The 11,575-nt window shown below is 34.2% G+C and overlaps 1 non-coding gene across 1 annotated transcript; it reads left to right on the top strand.

Moving 5' to 3' along the window:
• Positions 1 to 868: 868 nt before the first annotated feature.
• Positions 869 to 978, top strand: LOC126025220 (U6 spliceosomal RNA). The gene has a single exon (XR_007501262.1). It is a non-coding gene; the product is annotated as a U6 spliceosomal RNA (small nuclear RNA).
• The last annotated feature ends 10,597 nt before the right edge of the window (positions 979 to 11,575 follow it).

The raw sequence follows: 11,575 nt of genomic DNA, 5'->3' as shown, positions 1-11,575 counted from the left end.
AGACATGGATCACTTTGTTCTAACTCATATTTGGCATTTTTTTAATAAAATTAACAAGAAAGTACAAAAAAGAATAAAAAAGAAAAGAAAGGGGTCAGAGACCAAATAGTCTCAGGTGCATTGGTAGAGGAAAAATAAGGACAGAACTAAATATCTAAAGTCAACAAAAATAGAATTAAGAGACCTAAACTTTAACAATCTAAACTTAAATGGGCCTGTGATATTGGTAGCCTATAAAGCAAAGGTTGGTGATATAGAACGCACTTTGAGGTCATGGGTAGAGAGAGATTGACACTGGTAGTGGGAATGGCTCCAATTCACTGTATATCTGAAATTCAACTATTAAGGACTTTGTAAATTACAATGATTTTAATAAAATTTAAATATAGTTATATTCACAATTTAATACATTTCAAATCAACTTCTAAAATGTAGTAAGAGCAAATAAGTTCTACATATTTGTCAATTTTAAATGCTAAGTATTTATAGAGCAGAGAAGAAATTGCAATGAAATAAGAAAATATTTGAATCTACAATGAAAATCACAAAATAACCACTAGTAAGTGTCTGCCAGATAATCTATATTGAGGGTGAATCAGTGGTCAAGGAACGCTAGTGCAGGGCATCAATGGGGGAGGTTCTTGTTCGTCTGACCTGAGAACCAGAAGAATTGAGGGACTATGAATATCAAGGCTTCAATTCAATTAGGCAGACAAGGCTTTCCCTTTTCTTCTGTTTTTGTTCTATTGTGTTCTATACAAGTTAGATGAGATACACTATACTTGAGATGGTGGGTAGTACTGAGCTCATTGGTTTTACAGTCTAATCTCTTAAAATAATCCCTTATAATAATGCTAATAATATATTAGTGCTCACTTTCGGCAGCACATATACTAAAAATGAAACAATACAGAGAAGATTAGCTTGGCCCTCTGCTCAAGGATGACCACGCAAATTCGTGAAGCGTTCCATATTTTAAAAATATAATAATAATAATAATAATAATAATAATGTTTCTATTAAATAATGTCCATTCAGATCCCTGGGTATTGTGCAGTACAGTCAAATCAGACTTAAACTTAATTCATTACTACCTAAAGGTGAACAATACACCTCATGAGGTTTGGTTTTATGGCGTTCTAGTTGAATCTGTTATTTGTCCTTTGCACTGCTATAATGTCTTTCTAACTGAATTTCTTAGCCCCAATCCTTTCACCCCAGAAAGCCAAAATATGGATAAATTTACTCTAGCTTTGGATCCCTTTGATACCTTCCCCTCTCACCAGTATCCCCCATTCTTTCTCTTCCCAATATGCTTTGAAGTCACTCCTCTAAAATCCTTGGAAGGGCTACTTCTTTATCTCTAAGATATTTTCTCTATGTTTCTTGTCCCCAAGTCAACATTTAGTATTCTCTATCCTAAGAACACTTTTTAAATTTTCCCTATGGAGTGAGGTTTTCCTACTAGACATTCTTTCAAAACCTTGGTTTTCATACGGTGTTCTTTTTTTCACCATTGTTTCACCATTGTTATATACTTTGTGTATTAGTAGTGTTGTCTTCCCAAGTCTTTTCTTCCCACAATGACGCAACTTCAAGGCATAGAACAGAATTTATCACCCAAGATAGAATATAGTGAATGGGGCTTGATAATGGGATGTGTAGATCATAAGAGGGTTTTAAGTTGGAAATTTGTCAGTAAATTATGGAAATTCCAGAAGATATGGCATATTTAATCTAATTGTATACAAAACCAGCATGGACTGGATTATTCAATTTATTCAGGAGAGTGATAATTTTTTAAGGGTTGATTCAGTTTTGAATTTTAACTGCATCGCTGAAGTTGGGAGAATATTTCTGGATATTGTGAATGGGAAAAATAGTTACTGAGAGATTTTTGTGGCCCCAGAATCTGCAACAAAGGGGTCCAAAAATCACCAGAATATCCATATCAGGCGAATCTTTCCCAGAAAAGCATGTGTGGGCAGAAAGTCGGGTAAGCTATGTCACAGTCTTCTTTTCTTAACCCTTTGGTACTACTTTAGACCATGGTAGTTAAAATCATACAATCAGTTTGACAGCTTCCTTCCTATTGGCTGATAAAGAAGCCCTTAATAGTGGTAGTGGCCCTCAGAAATTAGTCTTGGTAGGCTCTGGAGACCATATGGGTTGCTGGGGATTGAACCTGGTGGGTTGTGTGCAAGATAAATATCCTACCTACTGTGCTATTTATTACTCTGACCCCAATAAAATATTTTTAAATATTATTCTAAAATAATTTTAAATAAATTTAATACTGAGAAATATAATTTGTATGCTGTGAACCCTGCTTTGATCCTTTGTATCAGATATAATACTCCAAACACAGCCAGGAGTGATACCTGATAACAAGAGTCAGGAGTAAGTCCAGAGTATTTCTGGGTGTGATCCAAAACTATTCCTACCCCACAAAAAATTGCAAGAAACTGCAAAAAAATTTTTTTTAAATAAATAAAATGGCAGAGCTAATTTAGCAGGTTAGATACTTGTCTTGCCTATAGGTGATAAAATAATCTTGAATATGCATATGCATAGCTGTTGAAATTCTTTCATAGTTTTCATACAAATTGGAAATGTAAGTTGACTGGACATCCCGGTAAGTCATTTGAAATTACTCTTAAGAGTCTTGTTTTAACTATATTGTGAAACTTTGTAAACCACAGTTTTTAAATACAGTTAAGAATATTTTTAAGGGGCCAGAGCGATAGCCCAGTGGTAGGACATATGCCTTGCATGTGACTGACCCAGGACGGACATCCTGTTATCTCATATGGTCCCCCGAGGCAGGGAGCAATTTCTGAGCTCAGAACCAGGAGTAACCCCTGAGTGCCAATGGGTGTGGTCCAAAAACCCACCACCAACAATAAAAAAGAATATTTTAAAAAAGTTAAAAAAAATAATCTTGTTTTAACCAAATTGGTCCTATTACATTAGTAGATCTGGGGCTAAGGGTGAAATTATGGGATGCATGCTGGAACTCTGGTGGAGGAAGGTCAACACTGGTGGTGGGAATGGCCCTAATCTATTGTCACTATATGCCTGAAATACAACTATGAAAAACTTGTAATTCACAATGGTCTCAATAAAAAAAATTATATATAAAAAAAGTGGTGACCAACCAGGAGGAGACTTATAATGCACTCTCTTTGGGCACATTTTATGTTAAAGCTGTCTTTTCTTAACACTTTATGATCATCATTTTTTTAATTTGCATGACTTTAAATCTTAATGTTTTACAATAGATGATAATATTATGTTAAATCTCAAGATAACCATGAAGAAAAAAAATTATTAGGAGGGACAAGAGAAATAGCACAGTGGTATTGCGTTTGCCTTACAAGCAGCCGACCCAAGACTACGTAGTTCAAATCCCTGCATCCCATATGGTACCCCTTGCCTGCCAGGAGTGATTTCTGAGCACAGAGCCAGGATTAACCCCTGAGCTCTGCCGGGTGTGGCCAAAAAACAAACAAACAAAAATTATTAGGAAACCATGTGTATTCTCCAAAGTTTTCTATCCATTTTAAACTGAGAAAATTTGTGTTTTATAACAAATATTAAAGCAAAATACTCCTGATAACTTCAGAGATAGTACAGGGGTTAAGTCGCTTGCTTTGATGTGACTTTATTGAAATCAAACCTCAGCAATTCACATGGTCCCATGAACATATCCAGGAGGCCAGAAGTAAGCCTTGAATACTTCTGAGTAAGACAGGGCCCCCCCCCCCCCAATTCCCATAGTTCAGAGGATTATATGTAATGCTGGGTATGGAACCCAGGTTAACCATGTGCAAGGTAATATATTATATTAATAATCTATCTCTCCAGACCAGTCTCTTATTCTTAAGCAAGTGTTTTCTGATATAGTCAATATACCTTAGGTAATTATTGTTCAATATTTAGTGATATACAGAAAATTTATTAAATTGTAACATACATGATAAAAATTCTATAATTTTAAGAGCATAATATAAATTATATATGTAAATTTTAATTAAAAACTCACATAATAATGCATTTGTATTACAAGATAGCAAAAATCACTTACAAGACCTTAATAGTTCCCTTTTCATCACCCATCCCCTCAAATTAATCATTTTGTGAAAGCTATTTTTACATCTTTTTAGTTTTATATAAATGAAACCAGGCCATATATATGTTTTTGCCTAAATTAAGCCATTTAATATTTTGTTGTGAAATATATGCATAGATAGAGATGTCGAGAGAAAGAGCTATATTTATTTGTAGTTCACTCACTAATTACAATATTTTATGATTCCTTTGTTACAATAAAACCCTTTATCTTACTTATCTTTGTTTAAAACAAATTAAATAAATTTCAAGTTGGGGCCAGTCTTACAATAATATAATTGTGCATATCTTATGAATATGTTTGTATTTCTATTGAATATATACTTATGTGATGAATTCTGGGCTGTGAATTTCTAAAAAGTAAATGCTTTTATTTTTCTTTCTGTTAATCAAAGTAGTTTTATTGAAACTTATATATAAAAATGAGAGATGAGATAAAGGAAGAAGTATGTGTTCAAGAGAGAATACAGGCTTCTCTAAAGTAAAAAAAGGCAAGCAAAGAAATATAGAAACATGTTAGTGAGATAAGTTATCAAGAGAACACTCACTCAAAGAGCAAGCTTCAACATTTTTTATTTATATATACTACATATGTTTGTATAAATCTTTACTCTTACTAGCAGGCTAGATAGTTTCCATTTTCCACCTTCTCATAATGTTTAGTATTATCAGCATCTACTTGATTCTGAAAAGCACTATAAGTAGTAACAAGTAGTAGTTTAATTTTTATTTACTTAATAAAAATTATATTTAGAATGCTTTACAATGTACCTACCTAAACATTTTCTCCATATTTTTAATAAATTTTCTCCATAATTGTTGTGTATGTAAACATTTTAATGGGATTATTATGTTACTGACCCTACCCTGATCGGTGATTGTGCCCTACCCTAGGGTGTGACCTGGCATTCTGCTCCCACCCTAGGGTGGTACCTGATTCTGCTCCCACCATTGGGTGGTACCTGATCTCACCATTGGGTGGTACCTGATTCTGGGGGTATAAAAACAAGGGTCTGTGGAAGGCGAGAGGCTTTTTTTCCTGTGGCCTATTCTTAGGCCTTTTGGCTTCGGTCTCTTCACGGAATTAAGAGCTGTTTTCTTCGGAAGTCTGATTGCCTGTTGGCTTTCTTCCCGCGACATTTACCTCAAAACCGCCGACTGAACAGGATAACAGACGCGCGTGGTCCGAGCTGGAGGAGAAAGGCCTCATCCTCCATCCATCCATCAGTAAACCTCTTCAGGGGCTGACTTGCAACACATAATTTATGTTCCTAATTTAATATGCTATGAAGAGATGCTTTTCAAGATAAAAATTACAAAATCATATGTACACACATATAATCTGATAATAAAATCTATGCTTTTTGTGTCTGTTTATGTTTATTAGGATAATATTTTTATTTATTTAACCACCATGATTACAAACAGGATTATAGTTAGGTTACAGTCACAAACAGAACACCCTCCTTCATTAGTGCAACATTCCCACATCCAATAGGATGATATTTTTATATTAATCTACACCATATCATAAAGCAAGTAACTCACTAATTTGTATGGTTGAAATTATATGTTATTGCATTACTATATACTTTATACCTGTTTATTGATCTATATTATTTATCTGTACACATATACATTTATGAGTTGTCTCTACCTGTTGTTACATAAGAAATGATTCTATGATATTTATGTGTATGTATTTGAAGATTGTTTATAACTCTCACAAGTATGCCTAGAATAGATGATATGGCTATGCTAATTGATAGAACCATTAACTAGGTGATATAATTTTTTGTTTAACATTTTAAGAATTGCCAAATTGTTTCCACACAGTTTATATTATTTTACATCCCTCTCAGCAATCACTAAGAGCTCTAATTCTCTATCCCCTTTTATGTTTGATATTTATTTTTTTAAATAGAATTATTATTACTTGGGCTATAATGTTTCATACGCTAATGTTTTTTATTTTCATTTCCTTATTGACTAATGGTACTTAGAATTTTAAATATTTTAAAATACTATGTTTTAACTTCTTATTTTACATCTGTGATTAGCACTACAAGAGTAATAGCTGAACACAGATCTAGAATCAGGCAAGTAGTACTGTCAGATATGAGGAAGGAAGAAAGGAAGGAAAAGAAGGAAGGAAGAAAGGAAGAAAGAAAGGAAGGAAGGAGGAAGGAAGGAAGGAAGGGAGGAAGGAAGAAAGGAAGGAAGGAAGGAAAAGAAAGAAAGAAAGAAAAGAAAGAAAGAAAGAAAGAAAAGAAAAGAAAAGAAAGAAAGAAAGAAAGAAAGAAAGAAAAGAATGATAAGAGAAAGAAGAAAGAAAGAAAGAAAGAAAGAAGAAAGAAATAAGCAAGAAAGAAAAGAAAGAAAGAAGAGAGAGAAAGAAAGAGAGAGAGAGAAAGAAAGAAAGAAGAAAAGAAAGAAAGAAAGAAAGAAAGAAAAGAAAGAAAGAAAGAAGAGAAAGACAAGAAAGAAGAGAAAGAGAAGACAGAAAGAAGAAAGAAAGAAGGAAAGAAGGAAAGAAAGGAAAGAAAAAAAAGAAAGAAAGAAAGAAAGAAAGGAAAGAAGGAAAGAAAGAAAAGAAGGAAAAAGAAAGGAAAAAAGAAGAAAGAAGGGAAAGAAGAAAGAAAGAAGAAAGGAAAAAAGAAAGAAAGAAGAGAAAGAAATGAGAAAGAAAGAAAGAAACGAGAAAGAAAAGAAGAAAGAAAAAGAAAGGAAGAAGAAAAGATAAAGACAGGGAATGAAGGACTTTTTTAAAGCAATTGTCAAAATGAATTAGTAATAAATGTTAAGATAGTTCTAGACATTCAATTATATTCCCTTGGTCTATATATCTATCCTTAATGTCATATGTGTAATTTCATTTCTGTGACACAGCAATACATAGAAATAAATAAATTTAACATGATCCTAGGTTAACATATTATTTAATGATATTTTATATTCTACCTATGTATTATAAGGTTTATAATTATGTCGTAACATACCAAGCAGATTTGTTCTTTTGTAATATTGGTATCATACACTATATACCTGCTGATTGCAATGAAGACTTTTAAGAAAATTCTGTGAGACCTTCTATTATTTGTTATAAAATTCTAGATTTGGTAACTATTTTCATAATAATATATTTAAGCACCATGATTGTAGTTGGGTTTCAGTTATAAAATAGAATACCACCCTTCACCATTGTAACATTCTCACCACCAATCCCCCATATCACTCCTCCTTCATGCCCTGCCTGTATTTGAGACATTCTATCACTCATTAAATTGTCATGATAGTTGTTAGTGTAGTTATTTCTGTAACTGCATTTGACTTTAAATAAAAGAATATCAGATGTCTTTGACAATCAGTAAGCAAAGATAACTTTGCATTTCTTTTGAATTTCCTCATAATTTCTAGAGTTCTAGCTATGTGTACATCTGCTTACAGTTTATAATGCAAAATAATGCCCTTTAAAATTTTGAAAACTATGCAATTATAAATGTCATTATGATAAAACTAGCAATAAGTAATCATTAAAATGTGTTTAATGTAACAACATTGGCTATAATTATATTTTATATTTCCAACCTTCATAGCCCAGGAGTCAAGTGTGTATACATAACAAAATATGCCATCAGATTATCAATATTCATTTTATATAATTATATGTTTTATTTATTTATCTTTTTTTGCTTAGAGACTACAGTCAGTGGTGCTCAGGCATTAGTTCAAATACCTTTTGGAGGGTCTCATATGTGGTGTTGGGGATAAAACCTGGCTTAGCTTTATGTAAGCAACTCCCTTATCTGCTATGCTATCTCTCCAGTCTTATATTTTATTTAGTTTTATCTTATTTTATATAGGGTGGCATCTTAAGCAATGTCCAGATGTCCTGGAAGGCACTGTTAGAAATTCTTTATTAACTGGTTTGGCAAATCAAAGAATAGGTCTAAAGATGCTGTGCTTTCCAGCACCTGCAGTGCTGGAGAGTACCCATGGTCTAGCCTGTTAGTACTGGGCATGAAAGAGGCCTCCACATTCACAACTAATATCAGGAGACCAAGTGTTGCCACACATTTAACTGGGATTGAATAAATAGACAGCATGTACTTCAATCCTTCTACTCTTTCTCTGGTTCCCTAATTCTAAGTTTCACAGGAAATATTTAAATGTCTGCTACTGAGATATCAAATTTCATATAAAGTACATAAAAAATATCATGATGGGAGATATAATGCAGTGGATATGATACCTGTTTTACATGATGCCGACCAAAGTTAAATTTCTGAATTATCATATGTCCCTGAGCTCTGACACAAAATTTGTCCCTGAGTGCAAAGCTAGGAGATGCTGAACACCGCTGGATGCTCCACCAAAACCAAAAGAAGCCAATCAATAAAATCACATTAATAGATAATACTGGGGACAATGAAGGCCAATAGTGACATTGAGGCATTTTATGCACAATTAATGAATATGAAAAAGTTGACATATGGAATCTGCTTATCAAAGTATTTTTAAAATTATTAAATAAACAAATACTCATATCATTGTATCAATCAATGCAGTGAAAGCACTTGACAAGATCCAATATACATTCATGAATAAAACTCTCAGCAGAACAGATGTGGAAGGAACCTTCCTCAGGATAGTAACAGCTATCTATTAAAGGCCCATAGGCAACATTACTCTTAATGGCAAAATACTGAAAGGCTTTTCACTAAACCAGGCACAAGTCAAGGATGTCCATTGTCTCCACTCTGATAAAACATAATATTAGAAGTTCTAGCAATAGCAATCAGACAGGAGAAGAAAATAAAAAATATATAAATGGAAAAAAATGAAGTCAAACTACCGTATTTGCCACGTATAAGACAACCCCCTAATTTTGCAGTTAAAACATAGATTTAGGCCTATATTCGCTGTATCAGACAGAACGTTCCTGTGCTGCATGTGCTGCATGTGTTCCTCTGCTCATGTACCACAGTGAGCCAATCACAGCAAGCAAAGGTTCAAAGGTTATACTGTAATAGACTTCCTCTCTGACTCTGAGCAGGCTTTTGACAGTGTAGACTCGGGTCCAAAACATTGTCTACTTTGCATGCATAAAAAGCCTGCTTGGATTGGCTGAGTTAGAAAGGCGGTCCAAGCAGCCTTGCAGTGATTGGTGCAGGATCGAGTTGGAAAATTCGTTTTGTGGCAATATTCAGACAATTTTCGTTTAGAGACATATTGAAACATTTTTCAGGATATTTTGGTGTATAAGAAGATCTCCGATTTTCGTTGACATTTTTTTTTATTTCAAAAGTCGTTTTATATGCCGGAAAATACGGTATCTCTTATTTGCAGTTGACATAATGCTATACATAGATAATCCAAAAGAGTCCACAAGAAAACTATAGAAAAAGTAAACCCACTAAACACAGAGCTCTGAATGTATCACCCTGGACAAAGCAGAAGTCTTCCACACAAAAACAAAAACAAAACAAAACAAAACCAAAACAAACAAACAAAAAAAAACACCACGGGAGAGTAATGATCCTGAGCAAAGACTAGAACTGATCCCATGACAGTATACTACAAGGAAGGAGAATCCCCATATCTCATAGGGCAAGTGAATTCCGTTTCGAATGACCCCAATATTTACTGTGCCAGGGCAGAGGGAAAAACAAAATGCAAAAAGCACAAAACCTTGGATATTTTTATATACATATATATATTACCTTCATTTATTATTGTTATTATTATTATTTTTATTTACCTACCTATTTTGGTCGATTTCTCGGTTTGGATGTGATTATTGAAATTGTTGTCCCCAATTATTTTTTTTTTCTCCTTTCTTTTCTTTCGTTACGTGCTACACCATGTTTCTTATTTCAAGACCACGGCGAGTTTTTTTTGGTTTATATGTTTGTTTGTTTTTGTTTTGTTTTTTTTTTTATCAGTTTTTTGTGGTGCTTATCGATGTAACTGGAGACCTCACTGGATATTTGACACTTCTTTTGGTACTGATGGGGTGTTTCACCTTCTTTTTCTCCTTCATTTCCCAAATCGATGAGGAGAACCCCTAGAAGGATTCTGCCCATTTTTTGGGGTATTAGACTCTTACCCCAGTTTACTCATTTTCTCTTTTTCAGGCAAAACCACCCAACTTGAACTGCTAGCCCTTTGCCCCCACCTTAGAGGGGGAAATAAGGGAGGCACCAAGACCAAATTGATGCAAGACTACTAAGTAGTAGGTCAAATACAGAGGGGATCACATATTCTAGCCACCCTGGGGGGGGAGGGAAGAGGAAATGGGAGGTAGGACAAAAACGGAGGTGTAGGGAGGACAATTTAGGGATGGGAATCCCCCCTGATTTTATGTAAATATGTACCTAGAATATTATTGTCAACAATATGTAAGCCACTATGATCAAAATAAAAATTATATATATAAAAAAAAAACAGACAGAAAAAAAAAAGTAAACCCATGCAGAAAACCAACATAGAAATGTGGCCAGCTACAAAGTTACACAAAAGACAGTTGCATTTCTTTACACAAATAATGGCTCAGAAAAGTAACAGATTAAAAAAATGAATCCTGGGGGCTGGATTTATAGCATGAAGGAAGGGCGTTTGCCTTGCATGCATAAGGATGGTGGTTCAAATTCTGGCATTCCATATGGTCCCCAGAGCCTGCCAGGAGTGATTTCTGAGCTTTGAGCCAAGAGAGCACTGCTGGATGTGACCCAACCCCCCCCCCAAATAATAATCATATTTAAAATAGTATCCAAAACTATCAAGTACCTAGGAATCAAACTAAGAAGAAGGTGAAAGACCTATACCATAAAAACTTCAAAAACAATTGAGAAATAAATAGAATAAGACATAGGAAATAAAAAATCATTCCATGCTCATTGATTGTAGAATCAGTATTATCAAAATGACCATCTTATCTAAACTATGATATAGATTCAATACAATCCCTGTTCAAGTTCAGAAATAAAAAATTTTCAAGGACATAGATTCTAAGTCTTAGAACAATCACTTATAAAGTCTGTGTGAAACCACAAAACATATTTGGTGAGAAACCCCATGTATATGGTCAATTAATTCTTTGACACAGGAACAAGAACTTGATATGAAATAAAGCCTCTTCAATATGTGGTGTTGGAACAGTTGGGTAACTAAGTGCAAGAAATTAAAGATAGGGGCTGCTGAGGTGGCGCTAGAGGTAAGGTGTCTGCCCTGCAAGCGCTAGCCAAGGAAGGACTGCGGTTCCACCCCCTGGTGTCCCATATGGTCCCCCCAAGTCAGGGGCAATTCCTGAGCATCTTAGCCAGGAGTAACCCCCTGAGCATCAAACAGGTGTGGCCTGAAAACCAAAAAAAAAAAGAAAAGAAAGAAATTAAAGATAAATTTATATCTCAAACCTTACACAAATGCCAGTTCAAAGTGCACC

The sequence above is a fragment of the Suncus etruscus genome, chromosome 12 (genome assembly GCF_024139225.1).
Source record: "Suncus etruscus isolate mSunEtr1 chromosome 12, mSunEtr1.pri.cur, whole genome shotgun sequence".
Lineage (NCBI taxonomy): Eukaryota > Metazoa > Chordata > Mammalia > Eulipotyphla > Soricidae > Suncus > Suncus etruscus.
This window is presented reverse-complemented; position numbering and strand designations above follow the sequence as displayed.